The sequence below is a fragment of the Siniperca chuatsi genome, linkage group LG6 (genome assembly GCF_020085105.1).
Source record: "Siniperca chuatsi isolate FFG_IHB_CAS linkage group LG6, ASM2008510v1, whole genome shotgun sequence".
Classification (NCBI taxonomy): domain Eukaryota; kingdom Metazoa; phylum Chordata; class Actinopteri; order Centrarchiformes; family Sinipercidae; genus Siniperca; species Siniperca chuatsi.
In genome coordinates, this window is record NC_058047.1 from 17,654,197 (window position 1) to 17,664,890 (window position 10,694).

At 40.2% G+C, this 10,694-nt stretch overlaps 1 protein-coding gene across 2 annotated transcripts in view; it reads left to right on the top strand.

Annotated features, from left to right (window-relative positions):
* The window catches only part of agbl4 (AGBL carboxypeptidase 4), a 288,623-nt gene that overhangs the window by 206,876 nt on the left and 71,053 nt on the right, over nucleotides 1-10,694 (top strand). The gene's annotated exons all lie outside the window — the stretch shown is intronic.

Consider the following 10,694-nt stretch of genomic DNA (forward strand, 5'->3'; position numbering starts at 1 on the left):
AATATAACGAGCTGTGGAAATAGGTTTGGCTGTTGATAGCCAGTTATTGCAAAAAGCGCAGCCATCGGCAACAAGTTTGTTGTCTGCCTACCAAACTTATTAAAGTCAACTAAGACAAGACAAGCACTAGCCTCATAACTGAAATAAAACCAAAAAGTAAACTTTGTGGGGAAAAAACTACAAGCAAAATTACCTTTTTTGCTTGTAAAAATGACCTTTTTTGCTTGTAAAACTAAAAGGTACATTTTTTTGTTCTCTTTTTGTTCATGTGCAGGGAGAATTAAGCTTTAGACTCCCACAGTGGTGAAAGAAGTACTCAGATATTTTACTTAAGTAAAAGTACCAATACAACAATGTATAAATATTAAAGTAAAGTAAGTAAAGTCATTCATTTAAAATCTCCTAAGTACAGAAGTATTATAATCAAAATGTATGTGTAAGTATCAAAAGTAAAAGTACTTGTTCTGCAAATTACATATGATATTTTACATTATTAGATTATTAATACTGATGAATCAATGCGCAAGTGGCAGTCAGTGGAGCTAGTTTTAACTACCTTATAGAGTGAAGTTCGGTAATTTAGCCCAGTGGTTCCCAACCTGGGGGCGGACCCTCCAAAGGGTCTCAAGATAAATCTGAGGGGTTGTGAGATGATTAATGGGAGAAGAAAGAAGAAAAAACAAAGTTCTGCTACACAAATTTCTATTAATATTTTGGACTATTATCTAATCTTTGATTTTAGTGAAATATTGGATAATTTGATGTCTCTGGAATCTTTAAATGTAGTGGAGTGAAAAGTGCAAAGAAGTATAAAGTAGCATAAAATGGAAATACGTAAGTAAAGTACAAGTACCTCAAGATCGTATTTAAGTACAGTATTTAGTAAAAGTTAGTAAAAGTGTAAGAGTAAAAGTACTTAGTTACTTTCCCCCACTGGACTCCCATGAGCCTTGCTTTCCCTTCAAGGAAGTACCAGCACTAACAGTGCCATACCATTTGCATAACATGTGTCAGAAAACAGGGATTTCTTGAATTGTCTGCGGTGAACCTGGGGTCTGCAGAGTTCTCTAATTTACACAATGCACCAGCCTGGCTTTCTCTCAACCATTTAATAGCTTCCATTTCTTGAGATGAAAGTCTCTGGGCAGCCATCCAAACAATATAGTGATATATCATGTATTTATGTCTTTGTTGTGGTGGTGCTATTGTTTTGATTATGATGTATTTTTCTTGGTCCTCTTGCAAATTGCACTCATGGAGTTCTGTCATATTGGTGTAGTAAGAATCTCAGTTCCTCCTCTAAATCCTCTGAAATGCTTTTACATGAAAACCAAGGAGATTATTCAAACTCTTAAATGGTTGCACCATTACTATTTGACTTTGAAGAAAACACATTTGTGTCAGAACATTAATCTATCTTTCTTTATTCTTGCAGATAAATAAAAGTTAACCCCTCATGTGTACCAGTTTCTTTTTGTTCAACTGTACAGACTTTCATCAGCCGATCTTTATCTGGAACCACCCCCCTTTGAATTAAGCTGAAACATAAGAAACCTAAATTCATTCCTTAAGCTCTCATTTCATCCTCATTTACACTCATCTTTCTATAACCACACATCTTAGAGTTTAGCAACAAAGATCTAGCCATCAAAGTAGTTGCAGTGCTATGTGTGAAGCAATCTTTTAGCCACTGTATTTCTTTGAAATGATAATTATGACCTTGTCACGCCTTTTAAAATAGGGAAAAGTGTCTAAATTCCATTTTCTCATCCAATTGGTAACACTGCACCAGGCCACCTTTAATTGTTGAAATTAAAATAGCCAGTGGCAGCAGTTTATCTATGTACAACAAACAGAAACATTTAAGTTTGTATGTCAAGTCAAGTCTTGTCCTGTCCTTAATACTTTGAGCAAGTGTGAGCTATTCTTGCACATTCTTCCTACAGCTAGTGCTTCAGTGTTTCTTTTCAGCCTGAGTTGATCCAAGGAGGGTGGAAAGACAGGTCTGAAACAACCTGCATGCAACCTCCTGCTTGCTATCCGGGCCTTTGGTACATACCTGATCTGATAGAAATCTCTGGGTGGCTCGATCACTGCGTGGTTCACTGGCTTTCAGGCTAGAGAGCTACAGAGATTTGTTTTTAGTGGAGCACAAGACTTTGCACCTTGAGGGAGGGAAGTGAGAGAAAAAAAAACAGAGAAGAACATTATTTATAAAAAAAATACTATCAGGCTTTTGTGTAAATGAGCAGCTGTGAAAACAACACTTCCTATTATTGCCCTAATTATATCCTTTCTCTGTGAATTTGCATATTTTATCTCCGTCCTCTTCATTATGGGGGACTATGCTTCCATTTTGATGTGGTTAAAAAACACATAAAACAAACAAAGAAGGAGATGAAGGATGGGAGGGAGGAAAGGAGAGGGGTGTGCTGGCCGCTTCATATTGAGTATTTTCCAGTTGATTTTGTTGAAGGCTTCTCAGCAGCGTAGCTAAATAAGCAGCAGCATGCTAATGAATTCGAGAACGAGCGTGATAATTTACCAGACAAAGAATGGGGGACTGTGAGAGATAGGAACCAGAAGGAAGGGGGAGGGAGGGGAATAAGGGGCAGCACATTATTGAAAATATTTAGAAAATATTTGTCATCAAACAATTATTTAAAACCTGTCGCTAGCCTACATGCCTGAATGTTCTTTTTTGTCAAGCCTACATTACTAATGCTTAGAGTAAATATTTTCCTGTGTCGCAAATACAGTAATTTCACGCACTGTACACACAATCAGCCATGTGTTTCATGTTTTTGCATGCAGAAATGAAGAGAGAGGTAGAGAGAGAGTGCCAAACTCAGAGGACTGCAAATGACAACAGAGAGAGGCCCTGTTTACACCTGGCATTAACATGCGTCCTTGGTGATCAGATTACAAGTGGACAGCTCTAAGTACAGGTGTGAATGCACCCAAGACGCATTGAGGATGCATTGAGATCCGATTGCTCAGACCACATTTGGAGGTGGTCTAGGCCACAGTTGGCCACATTGTTTTAGCAGTGTGCATGCGAATGTGTCCTGGGCCACATTGAAGGACTGCCTACTCAACTGACATCCTCTGCGTAAGCGGAAGTGCATACTAATTTGTGCACTAACGGCATCATATTAAAGTGTGAAACAACAAGAAGAAGTCACAACAGCAGGCAAAATAGATTCTCATGAATGGAGTACACACGAAACACCTTGTTTGATGTCCTCCTAAAGTAACCGCTAACTGTAATGTTAGCTGCCGTTAGGTAGTTAGCCTTGCAGCTGGCGGTTCTATTAGCTTTAAAGCTTAAATAAAGCTTTATTAGCCTTATTAAACCTCCTCCTCCCTGCATTCCAAAACTCCTGTGCTAGAGGTGTAAACACCAACACTCCCCCAGATCTTCGAAATCCCAGTCAGACAGGCAGAGTCATCTAGCGTTAATAGGACTGCTGGCTGCATGGCTAACTGACCTAACTAGCTAACGGCAGCTGCAGTTAGCAGTAGTTAGCGGTTACTTTAGCAACAAGTAAAGCTATCTGTCCATCAGGAAACTCTGTAAATCACAGAGAATTGAGGCAGAGCAGCCGGAGGTAATCAGAGGGAAAACCAGAAAATACTTCACCAAAATCAGTGAATAAAGTTGTGTTTTTGAACAGCTATCAGTGAGGCCCGGCCCCCAGAAACACTCCGCTATAGCGGCGTCTATCGTTTTTCCAACCGATGAACAGTAAATTCATCAAATTTAGGTTTAAAACAACAACACATTTGGTCTTTGCAGTCAGAAATTATGTACGTGTTTATTTGCATATAGAGTGGGGAAGTGAGATCCAATCACAAGTGGTCACTCAAGACGCATGCGGAGACACATTCTAATGCCAGGTGTGAACCGACGTACTTGGAGCTGTCCACTTGTGATCTGATCACCCAAGACGCATGTTAATGCCAGGTATAAACAGAGCCTATGTCTGTCCTCTTTCTAAAAAGGGCAATATGACGAAGACGGTAAACAGGCTGTGGGCTCTGAGATTATTTCTTTGTCACCAGCAGAGCCACCAGTGTTGCTGAGCACTGCTGTGGAGTAAATCCTCCTAGAGAGGACTGATTGGATTTTTGTTCCAGGGAGCCTTTTGTGTTAGCAGCATAGGGACTAGATAATAGAGGTTGATGCTACTCTGTCTCTGTGTTATGGCTGGTGGATTGAGTTTTTGGACTCTGTGTGTGTGTGTGTGTGTGTGTGTGTGTGTGTGTAGAGCCACAGATGATGTTCTGGCTCTACACACTGTATCACTGTTATTTACAGCCTATTGCATCCTCTTTGCTTTAGAATCTATGGAATGCTAAATATCGGAACATCTGGGTGATCTGCTGAAATTATGGATACTTGTTACTAATAGTATGGCTTTACCGCTAAGATAAATTGTTAATATGATAACCTGTCACTCTGCTAAATTGTTAATATGAGAATATTCTGTGCAGGTATACGTTGCCAGGAGATACCCACTGCCATGGTCAAGGTTATAATCAGTCTTTTCTCAGTCTGTGCCTCAGTCCCTCTGTCAGATCTGCGTGTGGAGCATGTATGCCCAATGGGTGTGTATGCAGAGTACTGTATGTATAAATAAAAATTGTATACATTATTGATTTCCATAGAGAAATTCTAGTTTTAATTGCCCTGCCTTCACTGGCGGGTCAGCCATTGACGGGAGCCTCTGTCTTTCTCCAGGAACCCAAGTCCTTTAAATTCAGGAAATGCTCCTACTCATTACGCCACCCTGCTGTCCTGTGTGTGAGTGTGTGACTTTGCACTGACCTCTAATGGAGACCAAGGAATGATACAGGCCTATCACAGTCAACCAGCCAGTTAGAGCAGACATTCAACAACAGAAATGTTTAGTGAAGTGCTAATGTTTACAGTGGAGCACATTTTAAAAGTAATACTAGATTTTTGGAATGAGAAACATTCTAAAACATAATACAATTAGGAAGTGAGTTTTTGAGAAATGTCAGCGCTTGAGAATAATTATAGATTCATGGGTATTGATCAACAATATTGTCAAACCTCTGCAGATGTAGTCACTTAATTTATGAGACAGTAAAAATTGCACTTATTGCACCTTGAAATCCTCTGTTCCTGTCCCTCAGTGGCAGAAGCTTATCGAGAACAAAGGTGGGCGGTTGTCAGGCTGTGTGTCTCAGGCCATGGATCAACTGATCGCCAGATTCGTCTTGACTGTTTTCTCCTCCACAGAACTACATGTGTCTCAGCAGTGAGAGATAGACTGTGTTTCCCATTGTCACATCAGCTGGCATCCTGCATCTGGATGGCAGAGGAGATGCATGACACGTGACACACTTTTTCACTGTCAGTGTTTGTGTGTCCTGGCTGAAGATGGTTTGTGAGATATTGTGTTTCTTTACTTCTTTTCCCCTTTCCATGTGAAGGGTAGCAATACGTTTGGCCAGTTTAGTGGCAGGTAGATGTGAAATTAGGCCAACATAAGTGGACATGATTGCTGACAAATATCTTATTTTACCACAGATTTAAATAGATTTGGGTCAGCATTATTTTAGATTAAACTAATGAAAATGTGTTTGCATTTTGTTCACTGCAGTTTAGGTTTGCACACTAAGATGAAACGCAGCTTTGGATATGAATAAAAACATGAAATAGAACGACACAAAGGAAAAAGGTCTGTGGCATAAACAAATTTTATTGTACTTTGGAGACTCACAGCTCTTTCAACAGAAATTAAAACAAGAGTAATAAAAGAGCAGCAAATAATGGAAGAAAAAATAAACTAATAAGATGACTGCTGGGTTTTGATGTGCTTTTTCAGACGCAGCAGCTGCACCAACACTCATGAGCTCCAAATCAATCTTAACCTCCTCCAAGTATACAGTAAGCTGCAGGAATGATTCTGGGTAGGGATTTGAGATCAGTGACCTTGCCTGTCCTTGACTAGTGTCTGTGTCTGGCTGGTTGGTGGTTAAGTAAAGGCCGCTAGTTGTCAAAGCACTTTGCCCTTCAACATGCCCCCCCCATTTGACCCACCACCACGGGTCCCTCATCCCCTAGTGAGGAGCAAGCTGCTGGTTGGCCTGGGTTTTATCTGCTATTATCTGTCAGATGCTGTGCACCTGTGAGCCTGGCTGCCCCTCTGCATGACGTGCGGCTGCGGTCACTCGTACAATCCCAGTGGCTCCCTGCTGTCAGCTACAGCAGCAATGAAAAGTTCTCTGTCTACCTGTGTCTCTGTCTGACAGCCGCCCTGGAGGAAAGGGGAAGAGAAGCAAAGGGAAGAGAAGGAAAAGGGGGAGAAATACCATTAAGATGAGCCGTATTCCCACAGACCCAAGCCTGCCCACCAGCCATGTGCTGCGGCTCACCTGGCTGCCAGATAAGTGGAGATTAAAGGAGAGGAGACGGTGGAAAAGGTATTAGAGGCATAAGAAAAATTCTCTCTGAAACCCGTGGACAGCCTTGATACTTTTTGGATTTCTTGTGTCGTGTCTGACATTTGATGCCGACGCAGAAAGGGCACAGAGACAGACAGTCCATGCTGCTCTTACACAGATGGGTCAATCTTAGTTCTTTTATACATTTTTTGCTTGTTTGTTCCCTGTAGTCTATTGTTCGACTTGCTGTTGCCTTTGAATACATTACAGTTTTGTGAGTTCCCTATCTAGTTAGCGGAGAATAACAGTCTGGTGACACTGGCAAGATCAATACAGGGTCGCAGTAGGAGGTAGAGCGGCCCTAATGAACTGAATTGACTAGTGCTGAAATATGATCAGTATTTCTCTGGTGGCCATTATGTTCCTTATGAAGAAGATCAATGTCTCCTGGGTGGATCACTGAGTATACACAACACGATGGCAGGGCCAGCGCTGATACCATTCTAAATACTTAATGAAGGATTTATTCACAATAAGGTTTGCCTCTGTGTGTGTGTGTGTGTGCTCCATGTCCGTCTTTCTTTCTTCCCATCTTCTGTCTCTCTCTTTCAGTCAAAGGTCTGTTTTCAGGCCCTGCAGCATTAGTAACTGGAGTGCTTTTATGAGGCTGTGCTGTTCATTTCATGGGCTATCACTTTTTAAATTGGTGAATGCCTTCTTCATGGTTGATTAGTAATTCATGCAGAGCTAATTAAGAGGCATAATAAGAGAAAGACTGGTGAGATACCCTGGACTGTAAACAGTTGTGATTGATCATAGTAGCACGTTGCCCATAAAAGACGTTTACGCTTCTCTGAATCCGTCATCTTGAAACCAGACACCCATGTCTTCATTTTACTCTTTCATGATCTTAGAGCATCTCTCCAGAAAGTTGCCTTAATGATCCCTCCATGCCGTCTGTCTAATGCCTGGCATCGTCATTTTACTGGGTCTGTTGTCTGTACGCCCCTGCCAACCATCATCACACACACACCTGTACCAGCATCTGTCCATCCTGCAGATTGGCACAGGTGCTGCCTTTAGATTGACAATCTACGTGCAGTAAAGTTAATGTACACACCTCCAAGCACCGTAGACATTTTTCACCTTTTTGCCAGACCTCGTCTTGTTCCCTGTTTCTCACTATATTTGTCTGTCACACATATTTACACACATACGCTGATCAAAAACATAAAGGGGTTGTATTTTATCTGTCTGTCTGTCAGTGGGAACTCTTTACGATTCCAGGCGCAACACTGCAATGATGACGTGTGTACCCGCAGTCTAATTCCATCATCAGCATCATTACTGCTATTATCCCGTGTCTCCCTTTAATGCAGGCTAATGGATGACCAATAAAGATAGATGAGCCAGGCAGTGTGGAGCTAATAGGCAGGACATGATGTCTGGCTTCTGTCCTGACTGGAGTCTTTACCCGATCAACTGCCCTCAGAGATAAAACATAGCTAAATTATTATCTAAAGTTATTCCTTCAGGTTTAATGTATCACCATATCTTCAGCTAATTAGCATGCTGATAGTTTACGTCAACTCAGTGGATTTTGTGTGCTTGAGTGACTATTTTAAAAAAGAGCTGATTGGATTTATTAAATAAATAGCAGCTGTGCTTTTAATTATCCTAATGGTGATAAGTCAACACACAACAATGGGCACACAGTATTTAACAGATATTTAAAGTGTTATAATTGAATGCCATTTTGGATATGGAAAGATCAATTTAGACTTCCCTTGCCCCTCTGTAATTAAATGTATATAGTCCTATATAACTATGTGTGTGAGAGAGAGAGACAGAGGGAGGGAGAGAGAGAGTTCCTACTGTAACATGTCAAAATGTCTTCTGTGAAAAAGGCCTGGGTCCCACTGTAATATGAGGGTCAGAGAGATGTCAAGCAGTCTTTACACACCTTGTACTGAAGAGATGTCCTCAGTTGAATAAAGGAATAACTCGATGAGCCCCATTTGGCGTTACCTGAATATGTGTATTTATTACAAACAAATCTGTCGACAGAAGCAATGTGGCAGCATGTACACATGGGCACAGCCAACACAATACTTAACTTTGCATCCAAACGATACACTTCTTATACCAGAACGGTGGGTGGTGGTTTACAGATTACAAAGAAAGAGACTCTCTCCGTCCCAAGTTATCAGTATAAAAATAACAGAGACTTCTGGGACACTTCTATCTCATGTTAGGAACATCTAGTGCCCCATAACCCAAAACAACATAATCACAGGGCCTAAGGCCTCCTTTGTGAAACCATACTTTAGTCAAAGTGTCAAATTCGTTTACACCCATAAACCCCTTAGTCACCCCCAAATTTATCCCACAACACCCAAAGCAGTCTAATTAGGCAAAAATGAAAACACCAGTGTGGGTAGACCATGAGTGTGTAGGATCTTAAATATCTTTACTAAACCAATAATACTATATACCTTCATTGCATAGGTATACAGTATATTCCTGATATTTTTCTTAAATTAGCCTTGAAGTTCATATATAAAATTGTACACTTTCTATATATTACACAAAACATGTGCCCAAAACAATGTGTTCATTCAAGCACTGTGACCTGGTTGGAGGTGAAGGTGACAAGAGAGTTCAGCAGTGCACTGGAGCAACGTAGCATGAAATAATTACAGTAAGGAAAAGGAAGTACATGAAAGTTTAGAGACTTTTGGTGCATGAAAATAGTTCTCACAGAGGCTGACATTATGTACAGTAACATACTATAAAGACTAGTTCAGATTTAAAAAGTATTGTAAGTTGAGCTACTGTGCAAATCACATTTGGTAAGATTATGAATTTGTAATAGCAATTGGATTACAGTCAGTTCTATACATTCTGCTGAATGTATAACTCAGACACTGTGATGAGTTTACAATAAATGTACCACTTCATTGAGAGTTGTTCTGAAAAAATGCAGAAAAGTTACTGGTTATGTTCAGAGGGATTTTCTGGGAAAATATGAACATTGTCATATTCAGAAATGTCAATAGATGTGGAGAGCTCAACTTTTATTGTGTCTCTAGGCAGACTCCCATCTTTGAGCATCTCCATAAACTCTAATTTACGGAGAAAGTTATTGTTATAAATTTTGATTGAACTTCTCCAGGCTGCAGGAATAACATCATGCAAGACTTTTAAATGGAGCAGTGTTCCCCTCTAAACGCTGACCACTTTGAAGACAGAAAGCTCCAGAAACGGAGCAGCCTTATGTTGACACGCACAGCCTTGAGGACAGGAGAGCCATTGAACAGAAGCTAAGATTAGCAGTAATCCTTTGTTGGACTTGTTGAGAAGCTGCTCAAATCTCTTGTCTATCACTCTCACTCCTGTTATAGTTTGTGGGGCTCTGCCAAAGTATAAGTGCAGTATATGAAACGATCATGACTTTGCCTAATATGAATATGAATGTTAAATTTTGACAGTTCAACTTAGTGCTTCTTCACAGAAAAGTGAAGCAAGTCTCTCAAATCAATAGCATAGCTGGCAGACCAGCTAACCACCACTTACTTGTATTGAAAACAGCCTGAAATACCGCTCCAATAACTGAAATAAAATGTTCTGAGAGTTATTGTCATTGCTTTGTTAGTTTGTTTTTAAATTCTCTTGTATACAGCTAACAGACTGTGGGGCCGCTCATACAGCATAGTGAACAAACATCATGGGGAAGCTGGCATTTGAAACAGGCATAATCATAACTAACTAAATGCCTGAAACTATGAAATGAAATATCAGAGAAGAAAAAAGGCTCTATATAGTTCTGCATCAGTTATTTTTCAATTACAGCAGCCGAAGCAGAACGAAATTGTTAGTGTCATTTATCGACTGTGGTGCTCTCCATTAGAGTAACAACTGAGAGAAATCCATCCTGTTGTATAGCCACCTGGCTGTCTTACAATAATAAAGAGTTCATTTCAGCTGGCCTTAAGTCTTTCTGTTGTGATACAAGGAACAGATGAGAAGTGTACACCTGAAAGCACACAGAGACCAATGAAATCTGACCAGGCAGGTAATCATCTTGGTGGCTTTTCTCACTGTAGTTCCCTGAAACAATTCCCTTAGAAGACAGAATGGGTGTCTAAAATAAGGATAATGACCCAGGACGACTGAAATGTCGTGCCTAATCACTTAAAGCAATACTTAAAATATAAAAACAAATATTTTCCATATAAATATGTCTTTGTTTTTAAATATGTTGACATTGGCATTAA